We start from the raw sequence: 13,163 nt of genomic DNA on the forward strand, positions 1-13,163 counted from the left end.
TATGCATTTTATTATGTACCCCTTTTGGGTAAAGGCCTCCTCATGAACTTTCCATTTGGATCTATTGTTAGCTTTTTCCAATCATTTCTTCCCAGAAACCTTAACTATGTCGTCAGCCTTTTGTAGTCTACCCACGTTTTTTACCCTGGTTGTCCCTTCCAGCGAGTGGTTTCGGCGATTCACCTTTAATCTGTGCACCTTCCAATATGGCCCACCCTTTTCATTTCAGCTGTATATAGCTTGTTACTAAGTTTATAATTAATAAGTTACAATAGTTTTATTACTTCTAATTAGTGTTTGAAGAGTAGATACTCCGCACTATATTAAGTTTTAGTGATAACGAAAATTTATATTTAATTCAACTTTTGTTGCTGAAGCTTTTAAGTTCGTAATTGCTATGAACGCATCTTTAATAAATTTAAAGTTAGCCAATTATAGAAGACTCAGAACTTGTTATCCCCTAGTGCATCATCAACATAAGCTATTCTTTTAGCTAATTTTTTATACATAGGCCACCTCCGTCCGTAATTGCGCCTTTTGTATTCATTTGAAGTCTGCATGCTACGTGATATCGTCGGACAATCTCATTGGTGGGCGGCGAGGAGGGTTTTTTGTTCTGCCAAGGTCTCTATTAAAGGAGCCATCGGCTCTTGTCCAGGCCCGCCCAAGTCTATTTTAAGGTTCCCTATTTATGAAGCAAATACACATGAATGATATCTTTGTATTACTCACTCACCTAGAACAAAAATAATTCATCTAACGCTAGTATATGCATTCAGATTCAAAACCATATATTTATTTTAAAAGATTTCCTATTGGCTATTTTATTTTAAATATAACATATAATTAAATACACGACAAAAATAACATAAAAAAGAAGGTTTTTTTAAAAAATTTCCTACATTTTGTACATCGTCTCGTAGAAATTTCCAGTTGCTTAGATTTTTTGTTTATTTAGGTATAAATGGCCGTAAGATGTGTTTATGTCAAATCACACTTTGTCTAATGTAAAAGATAGCAAACACGAAAGTAGCATTATCTTTGAATCTCATACATATTTTATTTATGTCTTGTAATAAGGCACGAATCTCAGAGGGCTTGAGAATTCGTAACCAGCTGACAGTGAAAACCTTTTATTATCATCTTGTTCCAGAATATATAAATTAGTTAAAGCGAAAGTCAGTTTTAAATTTTAAATATCCTCATACTAGGTTTAACGGATTATTTAGTGTAACAAATACTACCTATTGAACAAAATGATGAATTTTGCTAGGAGATAACTAGAGTCAATTGCTTTTAGTTTTAGGTACAGTGCGAATCCTAAGGACTACCAGTATGGGTACTTTTTAATCCAGTCAAGTCAAAGTCAAAAATCATTTATTCATGTAGGTAACACAATGTACACTTATGAACGTCAAAAAAGAAATATACATTAAATGCTTCTAATTTTACATTTACTGCCAGTTCTCAAATCATGGGCAAAGAACTAGCAATAAACTCTCCGCCACTCTTTTTAATCGCCATGTTTTAAATTTTACACGACGTTTGTAAGGAGCTGCAACCATTACACCACGTTTCACAGTCCACACTTAAGTAATAAATAATAATAAAATAAATTAAAAACAAAGATTTGTCCTCTATCAGCATTCTTACTTACATTCTTATGAGACCAACACGCAAATACATCATTGAAACAACTAACATCACCGCATACACGAATTCAAGTACGACCACCACAAGTAGCACCTGTTCACGAGTATGACGCATGGCCAGCCATCGCATAATCTTGAAAAATCTATACTTTTCAAATAGAAGACTGAAATTTATTGTATTAAAACTTTAATACAGTCTAATAAAGACGTGTTAGATCATAGCTACAAAACGTATTCTTTAATACACAAACACATCTAAATCCTTAAATCTCAACGTTCTTAAAATTCTTTGTAAAGAATTTCAAAGAAAGATATTCAAAGGTAAAGTATGTTAGCAAAACTAAACCGTTTCAAAGCAATGTTTTGTACAAAGCAAACTGATTCCAGGTTCTGAATTCTTTATTTTATGCTTATTTAATTAGGACGAAATCGTATACAGAACGCTTTGTTAACAAAGATAGCAACGGAAATAAATTCTTCATTTAATTACTTTCAAAATCAATCAGTGTTTGTATACAATTTGGGAGTTTTAAGGGTAAAAAACGGTTTATATCGATTTCCGGCAAAACTACAAGTCCTATCGAAGAAAGTTAAATGGCAAAGTTGGAGGTAATAAAAAGATCTAAAACTTTTGCATTCACACATTTTTCACATAACCTCAAAATTTATGTGAAAAATTCAAAAAACCAAGTTTTTGGTTTTTTATTTTTATCTTTAACAAAAATATTTTTTTTTTAACGAAATTTGGTGAAAACTTACCTTTCTATGTCCCAAATACACTGTAATTTATTTGATTAAAAATATTTATTTGTTCACCTTATTTTGAATTAATATCGAAAAATAACCCTAATTTTCAATCGAAAATTCTGACGTCAAAATTTCAGCTTTTTTCAAAAAGTTGGTGTGTTTTCAGTTCGTTGAAATCTCTACTTTCCTATGGTAAAAATATATATATATATATTACCATAGTAAATCTTCTCAGAAAACGCAAAAAATCGTATTTTAAGCGTGTGTGTATCTTTTGTATAAAATGATGCATGTTTCAAGGAATAGATGAGGCCTAATTAATTATTATTATCTCTATATAGGTACTCGTATATATACTCCCATACTCCTCCAAAAATTCTCATGCATATTCAGTAAACTGAGTATCGGATACTATCTATATTTCGAACCCCTAAGTGATAAAGGGTGTCCACCCCAAAATAATAATACAGTAGAAACTCGATAAGTTAAAGTCCAAGGGAAACACAAAATATTTTAAGTTATAGAGGTTTTAAGTTATCAAGGGTCTCTGTTAGGGATAGGTTAATATAGAGGTAGGTATGTACATGTGTATGTATGTACCCTTATTCCTATTTTTACTCGAATGCGTCAGAAGGATTGGTTCAATAAAATACAGAAATTTAAAGATTTCTATTTATTTAACAACAATTAAAGGTTTAGTCTATTTAAAAAAAGTCCGTGATTTTCTTTTGTTTTAAACAATTCACAGTTTCTAAATCGATTTGATTTTCAATGACAAATTGAGAAGAGAATACATTATCTTTTATGTTGCTATACTGCTCTATAAATGATCTTACAGTTGTTAAAACCGAAAACTTTTGATTTGCACACTTTTTCAAAATGACTCATTGACAAACAATTTTATGTTATAGAGGTTGTGGAAACATTTCTTTAAGTTACTGAGGGCCAATTCAGAGATTACTTATTTAAGTTACAGAGGTTGCGTATTTTAAGTTATGGAGGTTTTTTGGCTCTGATGGGAAGGGCACATATTATTTTTTGAAGTTATAGAGGTTTTTAAGTTACCGAGGTTTGAGATATCGAGGTTCTACTGTATATTTTTTAGACAACATTTTTTGTTGTTGTATGTATGTTTGTAGCATACAAAAATACATACAACCTTTAATTTTCATGTACCCTCTACGTTTATATCCTTAGTTAAGAACTTATAACTTGAACTCTGAGGTTTATATAGAGAATAATCACAAAAAAGAAAGACCTAAAAGTTTTCATTCCGAAAAACCGAACAGTCTCTGGGGTAGCATAGCAAAATGTTCCATGTTGGTATGTACTAAAAAGGTAGGCATTAAGGCGAAACGAAGTTCGCGGGGGCAGCTAGTTATTATATAAAATAGAATAACCATACCATCGTTGAGTCGTATCGCACCTATCAGTTAACATAGAAATCATGAATATTAGGCCTCAAAGATAGTTAATCAAGCGCAAAACACTATGACAAAGGAGCCAATGGTCTATAACTTATCGAGTGAAAATTAATCTATAAACAAAGGGTCAGAAATTGTCTCCATTCTAACCCAACAGAGACCCTTGTCATAAAATTAACATTCAAAATAATGAGCCAAATTCTTGCAGTGCCAGTGGAAATATTTTACTTGCTGATATAAATGCAGAGGTTACTTTAGTAATATGACTAAATATTTATATAAAAATCCGTAGAACGGCATATTAAGTAAACACATTCAAAACAAATTATTAATATTATTTTTTATAGATGTTTATCTTTCTTTTATCTTTAACAAATATTCTTTACTTTTTGCTAATCAGAAAGTTGGTTGCACCAGAAGATACTATACTGTATACATATTAACTGTCGATTTGTTAAAAACTTTTTACTTAAATAAATGTAGATGGTGTTTGTACATACATTAATCTTACGCAAACATAGTCTCAGGCACCATTTCCATGAATAAAAAACGATGTTTATATTAGACGTTTTGGATTTCAATTTTACAGAGGCCTGACTTTCACTTGCCATAACTCTAAAGGCGGCCACTGACGATACGTCCATTAATCCGAATGGAGTAGTCGTCGTCCAAAATCGACCCATGAATGGTAAAAAAATATTCCATTTGGATGGACGTCAGGCAGCTCTGGATTTCCAAACGGATTGAAATCCATGCGTCCAGGCCAAATGGACGTCATCCGCGGCCGTCCGTCAATGTCAGAAACGTGCGCCACGCCATATGGAAGCAGTCCGAATTGTCCGTGAATGGGCGAAACGGCGTCCATTTTTTTGAGGTTATTGTTTCAGTTTATGTTTTGATGTCAATGGTGGTGCATGTGCTGTGTATTTGTCAAGCGTTATAATTTTTTTATATTATGTCTTTGTCCGCGCGTGACTTTGTGTTGGAAGTAATAAAAAAAATATATATTTCTATTTTAAATAAATATATTTATATTATTAAATAAATAAAAGTATTTCTTTGTTTCAACCAATCCTTCATCCACCTTCTCTTAGGTTTGTTTTGTCTTTTAAATAAAATACACACAACTGCTGCCACCAGTAAAATATTGTTATCCATAGTATTATTTATTTCCGTTCCGTACGATTGCAAAGTTTGAAGTGACGCCATGCATCCAAATGGAAGTATTGTGAATGGTACCGTATCTCGATAAATTTCCATTTGGAGTGCATCCAAAAGGAAGTCTACTAAATGGACGTATCGTCAGTGGCCGCCTCAAGGTTGCAAAAAATAAGTCAGATATAGCGCACCCACGCTCATTTTATGTCTTAGTCATACTTTCACTTACACATACTTAAAAGGTTTTATTCGATTTGTTCTTTGATTATATATAACTTTGACATTTTTTTTAATTTTACTTATGAATGTAAAAAAAATGTTTTTGAATCCCCTGTTTCACTCTAAACAATCGACGAATAAACCGTCATGAATTTTCATTCCAGTACCTCAAAACAGAACAAAAAAAGACATTCATTTCGAAATTGCGTAAATCACCAAACGGCGTCATGCGGGTCACCTTTTGTTAACCTCTAAATACAAAGACATAATTCACGACAAACCAACGGTATTTCTGAAATCATCCCTTGCCCTAATTTTGGGACACAATGGAAGATAAAAAATGCTTAAACAATCCCGATAATTTTGTGTTTATGACATGTATTTGATATATATAGAATGGGCAGTTGCTAAACAAACGAATAACTCAGCTAGAATGAAGATTTTTAATATTATTAAGTGTTATGCTATTTGACCTGTCCCAGCATTTCTAGGTTGGAATTTATTTTCTCTATATGACTTAGGGACAATGTAACATTCTAATGGTATAAAAACTTTTAAAATAGATCTATCAGTTTTCCAAAATGTATCTCTTTATAGTATTAGTTTATATACATTATTCATTTAACACGTTCGTTGCATTACGAGATCTATCAGATCTCTTGCAGGACTTTTGTATTGTGCTTGTTCAACGCACAATACAAAAGTCCGTGTTTTTTCACTCCTTACGGGAGGATGTAACTTGTAAAGTTCTTTAAGGATGAGCAGGACAAATATACATATTTGCTTCCTACTTAAAGCTGAATTCAAGGACTTTAAAAAATAAATTAGAGATGGATTAGGTCCCTAACGCACAGTACTGTAATTGTTTTAATTCCTTGCGTTAGGAGATATGTCGGTACTCGTAAAATCGTACGCCTCGTAGACGCAAGAGATGGAGGATGGGATTTTTAGTGTTGTCCTAGAATCGACATTCGGGAAGTCGCGGGCACGTTTTGGAAATAACACTCGCGTATATACCAGCGTATTGATTATTTTTGATAAACAATGAGTGATCTTAAAAGAAAAAGTGTAAAAAATCTATTTTATTGGTGAGGTTTCTAACAAAAAATCAACGCCGGATTATACTGCTGCATCGTCCAGTAAAATATTTGTTTTGGAAAATGTTCAAATTTGCCCCATTGACTAATGACAGTGATTCTGATTATGAAATATTTAACGATAAACCTTTTTCGTTGGAGCACAACAGCACTGACGCTTCTAAAAAAACTAAACGAATTGTTACCATTTGCGCGTATTGTGCAAGCAATCAATTAATAAAACTTTTAGAATCGATAACTAAGATATTATTTTATTCCCATCACTACTTACTACACATATTGAACTATCTTCGGTTGCGGTACGAGACACAATCGCTAGCTAATTTTTTTTTGGTATTTGTAGTTTATTCAAATGTCGTAACTGCGTGCGAACCTAGCAAAATATAAAGCAATTAGCTATCTTTCACCCACAAAAACTTCAAAATATATGTCATTGTTTTTTTGGAAGATATAAATTATTTTCAAAAGTGTATTTTTGGGAGACTGATTAGGTCTCAAACGCACCAAAGGATAGGCTTGTTACGAGATCTTTTAGGTCTAGAAAGCACCAGCTGAAAGTTCTTTAAAAATGATGGCGCAGTGAACGTGTTAACACTAAGAACACACTAAACATCAAATTTAATATAAAAAACATCAGAATGAATTTTAAAAAAAATGCGAAAGTGAATTTTAACAATATCATAATAACTCTATTTACCCATATATTAAAAACAGGAACATTTATAATATTATTCTACTGTACGTGTGTATGTCACTGAATTCCTCTTAAACGGCTGGACCGATTTGAATGAATTTTGCGCCAGATGGCGCCCTGGATGGTATTGATTCACAATCGACTGCAGATGGTGCTGCAGTCAGTATCTAGGTTATTTATCTATACAGTAAATAAACAGCTGGTATAAATCTCCTGTTCGTAATTAAACTCCTAAACGGCTGGATATATATTGATTAATTTTTTGTGATTTCAAGTGAACTCTAAGAATGATGTGAATGATGATTTCATAATTAGATTTTTTCTGTGTGACGTGTGTACAGGGCAACGTCTGTCGGATCCGCTAGTAGGTATATAAAACCTAAGCCATAGTTACAAACAATCATAAGTCAACGATTAAAACAAAACCGAGTTTTATAATACATATGAAAGATGTGATATAATTTCAATGCGTTACCTGAAATATATCACATGAAACCGAATCCAAGATTATTGGAAAATGATCCGTCGAAATGGTTTTCGATTCGCGAAATACCGTCTAAATCTTTAAGCAGAGATTTCAAGCGACAACCTTTAAGGAATATTGAACTGGGTTATGTATACGTAACACGTCATGAACCGATTTGTATAAACTTCTTATATCTGTATATCTTTACATATTTGTCTCCTATTTTAAGTTGGGTTTGCTTTTTAAAAGACATCAAATAGTAATATGTATTATTATTTAGACTTACAACAAATGATATGTTGGTTGTAATATAATATTAAATTACAAAACCATTAAAATTATAATAAAATGAATCGCTAAGTTTCAAACAAATATATAAAGTAAATTGGGAATATAGAAACCAGAAGTTCTTAGTGATTACAATATGGGACTGCACTTTATATGTTGCCTATATGGCTTAATGGTAAACGAAAGAGTATATCTCTATATCGGTTCGATTTCCAGCAAAACAATGTTTTGTTTAATTCCATTAGTTTTGTCTTACTATGTCTTATGTATTTTTGCGCTTCGAAATTACCTTTTCTATTTTTTTTTCTTACAGTGGTTGCCTGGAAGATATCACCCAAAAGCGATAGGGCCGTCAGTTGCACTTCTTATTTAATTATGTAAAATAAATGAAAAGGACAACTGGCAATATTTTATTTCTGTATACAACGAAATGTTATTAAATAAATAAACAACACAATTTTGCTGCGCGTAAATCGCCGTAATATAATTGTGATTTTTAAAACAGATACACAACTGTAACTGAATCTATAAAATAAGATATTGTCAAAAAATTTATTAAATATTACAAGAAATAGTAGTATATAGTATACCATATATATCTTAACCAAATCAGTTCGAAGATAAAATGTAAGTGTTATTTTTACAGTAACAAGGCTTATTCACTGACAATTGAAAGACGTGTTTATTGAATTTCAAATACTGATCAACATTTGGGTCACGTAAGATTTTGGTTCAATTCGAAATCTACTTTAAGGTAATTGGTGAAAGTTAGCACGGGATTTATTTTATACGAAAAGTATTTCATGAATTTACGATATTGTCGGTCTGTTACACAATTACGCTTGGATGTATAATATTTTGAAGCTATTTGCGTCTGTATAAAAAGTTGCCCACGACGACCGCCCACTGTTACTTATTCAGAAATATTTATTCCGAAATAATTCGACTATACATCTTTGTCCCAAATTTTATCCTTGACTATTCAATTGACCATTTATAGAATGAGGACTTATATGTTACACCAGGAACCTTAAAGCGAATTGAGATAAAATTATATAGTGAATGCTAAAAACATTTCAATGTCTTTTTGTATTTATTGGAATTGCGGCACTCAGTTCAACTCAATTCAAATTCAAAAGTCATTTATTCATCTAGGTACAATTTGTACACTTATGCATGTCAATTTACGCCATACCATCTCACAATCTTATAGCGGCATTAGTGCCCACACATTGTTATTGTCTATGTATTCTTGAACTGTGTAATATCCTTTTTTTATTAGGGTTTACTTGATGTAAACTTTAAACTTATGAAGCGGAAGTTTGGTTACAGTGAGGGAACTAAATGAGTATTTTACACTCATTTAAAACCTGATTTGAATAAATTGTATATTTCAATTTAGCGGCATGATAGTAAAAATCTAACTAACTAACACCTCGCAACTGAAACTCTCTTAACCTCCAAGCATTGTTTAAAAAAATTCTTACTGTTGAAATCGTATTGTGGGCTTCTCAATAAACTAAAATACATTTTGTGTACTGGCCACACTTCTATAAACGTAATATTTGTCCATTAAAAATTCCGAAAGTTATCTACATTTAACTAATATGACTCTCAATAGTTGGGCCTCATCTGATGTTAAGTGATACCACCACCCATGGACACTCAATGATAGACCCAGAACTTGCGAGCCGCAACGCATTTTAAGAATTGGTAAGCTCTTATTTGGTTGTTCGGAGATCAATAGTTGGCAGCCAACCTTCTTTTTCTTATAGTGAAAGACTAGATATTGAAAAATAGATCTCTGTAAAGAGGCTACCTTTTTTCAGACAGGAAATGTGGTTAGAAATTTCACTTGTTTGAATTTAGATAGCTAAATTCTATTGGTTAGCCAATACTAGTAATCAAAATCAATACATAGTTCAGCATGACTGAGCTAAATGCAACTCCAGCCAACGTTTCAAAACTTTGCCAGTAGCTTACCCACATCAAACTATAAGCCAGAATTGAAAACATACAGTTTCCTGCAATATACGTAATTAGAATGAATGGGAATATAGATTAAAACAAATTCCTTTTTAGAAAAAGATACAAGTGACTCCCTAAGAAAAAAAATCAATCAATCAAAAATTAACTGGTCAATCTAATAGGCAAGTTGATGTTCAACCTCCTGTGCCTGACACACGCCGTCAAATTTTTGGGTCTAAGGCAAGCTGGTTCCCTCACGAAGATTTCCTTCACGCTTCGAGCGAATATTATATGCGCGCATACAAAGAAAGTCCATAAGTTTACAGCCGGGGTTCGAACCTACGACCCCAGGGATGAGAGTCGCACGCTGAAGCCACTACAAACTAGGCTACTCCCTAAGAAAAATTATTATATAACAATACTTCTTATTGGCCTTGTTATTTCAAATCAGATTAGTTTATTTCTATAGAAGGGGGATCTCATTAAGTTTATTTTTGGAATTCAATATCTGCCTTGCGATTCTGTAACTCACTTTTCGAACTCGCACAGCAGTTTTCGCAGCGGCGGTTGCGCTCAAATCAGTCGTGAAGCAGTCATTTTCGATTTGGCATTCTGATAAACAATAAACTACAAGTTCCCTCCTTATCAGAATGCCAAATCAGAGACTTGGCTGGTGTGTATTGTAGAACATATACGTGCAAGAGGAAGGTTACAAGAGGCACCTTAAGCTCAATACAATAGTACTTTCATTTCATAAGTCTTAACAGGCTACTTACAGAATACTTTTTGGGCTTCATCTAGAAATTCAATGATTGCCTCATGTTCTGCCTTTATATTATTTTCTCTTAATGTATCTAAAAATAAGTTTACAGCTATTAAATAAAGGTTTTGCTAACTTTGTATAGTTTATTGCAAACTATTTCAATTCTCCAAGCTTCAATAAACGTCTAGCATCGTAAAATATTTTATTACGAAATATCTAGAACAAATCCATCTTGAAACAACACATAAACTGAAAAATCCTATTGAAAATATTTTCAACTCGTTGCTTGCGACTTTTTTCATCAATAGAATATTTAATAGGAATACAATATACTACCGTTTATTATACTATTTGCGAGTTATATTAGTTACTAGCTGCTTCGTAAACTTCGTTTCGCCTTATTATGCTTTTACTTAGCTTACCTTTTTAGTACAAACCAACATATTATGGCATATTTTGCTATGCTAACCCATAGAAACTGTTTGCGTTCACAATTACAGCAAAATAAAACTAATTTTTAGGTTTATCCGCGCAATTTTTCCTTTCTCAGGTAAGCCTTCTTAGAAAGAATTTCTCAACCTTTTCATGTGAAATAAATGTTAACTGTGTACATAATATAGGTATGACAAAAATTAACTAAGTACAATTTATTTTGTAAATCTGTGCGATAATTTTATTTATATGCGTAGTTTTGTCAACAGATGCCACCACATGCTGTTTGCATTCGTAAAATTAATTAATTAATTTATTGTTATTCGATAACTTATCCGATATTTTATTACTAAGAATCCATCAAAAAAGAGATAACTAAAATTGGTCCAGCCGATCTTGAGTTATTAGTAGTGTAACTAACACGACTTTGTTTTATATATTTAGAATATTATTATTAATGCTTTTACAGTATATGCTACCCATATAATTGCCAAAAGGAACTAGGATATAATAGACTGACAAGTAAAGAGCGTACCATTTCCTTAAAGCCGGCAACGCACTAGCGAGCCCTCTAGCATTGAGAGCGTCTATGGGCGGTACCACTTACATCAGATGAGCCTCCTGCCCGTTTGCCTCTGTTCTACATTTAAACTAATAAACCATATAAAAGTAGGTACTAAGATATTAATTTCATTAATTGTACAATTATTTGAATTCTCTTTGCTCAAACTTTATTTAAATTAATGTTACCCATACATATTAAAGCTTTATTAATGGTTTAATAATGGTGTATAAAAAATACCATTTAATAAAGTGGTTTAAGTGAACGATCAATCAATTTTTATGAAGAATGAAGTTTTATGAGAAGTGGGGCGTGCGATTTTCAACCTTAAGGTAATAAGTTCAAGCCTGGTTGTGCACCGGGTTATTTCATATGGCAACAATTGCTGATGAAAGCATGAGGCAACTGGCATGACTATAAACAAAGACTAATTAATACACCTCTTGAAGGAACATTCCTCAACAGTGAAACAGAATACAATATGTCCCCTAAAAACCCTAAAACTAAAATTGAGGCAATATACAAAAAAGGTTAAAATTAAAAAAAAGTTGAAAAGAAACTTAGGTAGAAGAAGCGAAGTAATGTAAAATATATTTTTGTGCAATCTCCGGCTTCACTTATGAATGGTCGGCTGATTGGTGCTTTGCTTTCATTAAAACTATATAGGTTAACGATGTACGTACAGCATTTCTATTAATATACCATAATTATGTATTAAATAATCTTTATATTGAATCTAGTATCACCGGAGTTTTTGGACGTAACAGTTATGCCATTGAGGCCCGATAAAATGCGTGAGCGACCCCGGAGACAAAGCAGGCCACGTTTTAGGAACTACCCGAGGTGGTTTTAGTGGGAATTGCTTACTTAGTTTAGTCTCTAAATAGCAGATTCTGGTGTGGATCGAGTATCACGTACCCCTGCTACATTCGGGCGTAGGGGATGTGCAAATGCATTTCCACTACGGAGATAAAAAAATAAATAAAAAAGGGTTGTTAAATTAGATATTTTGGTAGGTGACGTATCATGCTATCTTCAATACGTCGTAGATTTTTGTATGGTTTTTTTACGTTAAAAAAATAGTTTGGTTCACTTACCTATATCCTCATTGCTTTAGGGATAATACCTGTAATAAAAATCTAATATTAATAACCTTCAGTGTTATTAAATTGATTTATTCAAAAAAATTATTCTCTGCCTAAATCATCGTTAAGGTGACGTTTTACGACGGAAACACAGTTTTTTAAATCTTCATATATCACGTACATAAAACATTTATTAATTTTGCACTTTATTGCAATATTCTATAGGATTATCTGTTTTATATCATATTTATCTTACGTGTATTTGCCACATCTCAAAAACATATTTATTTTTTATTACTAAAGAAAATTTATGTTCCGTATACAACAAAAGCTAGCATTCCAGTTGAAAGATATTACCGCCAATTCAAGATCCTCAAATAGCCTTATTTTATTGGGAAAGTTTGATAATTAAAGTTTCCCTTCAATATTGGGAAAAAGTCAATCAACTTTTCGTTCGTAGTCGACGGCCATGTCAGACGCATTGTTAGCCGTGTGTTTCACAGGAAATTGAATATCCCAAAAGGTTGCTGCTGAAAAACATAAAAAGTCAAGTCTGAATTTGAAGGGTGGATTTAAAAACCCAAGAATAATATGTATGTTTGTATATA

General features: G+C 32.4%; 1 protein-coding gene across 2 annotated transcripts in view; it reads right to left on the reverse strand.

Moving 5' to 3' along the window:
* The window catches only part of LOC125057297, a 95,567-nt gene extending 82,970 nt beyond the window's left edge, over positions 1-12,597 (reverse strand). The window contains exon 1 of one of the 2 annotated variants that reach the window (XM_047660909.1): positions 12,568-12,597. The gene's annotated coding sequence lies outside the window, so the exon portion shown is untranslated. The remainder of the gene's footprint in view (positions 1-12,567) is intronic. The other variant, XM_047660910.1, reaches the window with a different exon arrangement.
* Positions 12,598-13,163: the final 566 nt, after the last annotated feature.

The sequence above is a fragment of the Pieris napi genome, chromosome 16 (assembly GCF_905475465.1).
Source record: "Pieris napi chromosome 16, ilPieNapi1.2, whole genome shotgun sequence".
In the NCBI taxonomy this organism is placed as follows: domain Eukaryota; kingdom Metazoa; phylum Arthropoda; class Insecta; order Lepidoptera; family Pieridae; genus Pieris; species Pieris napi.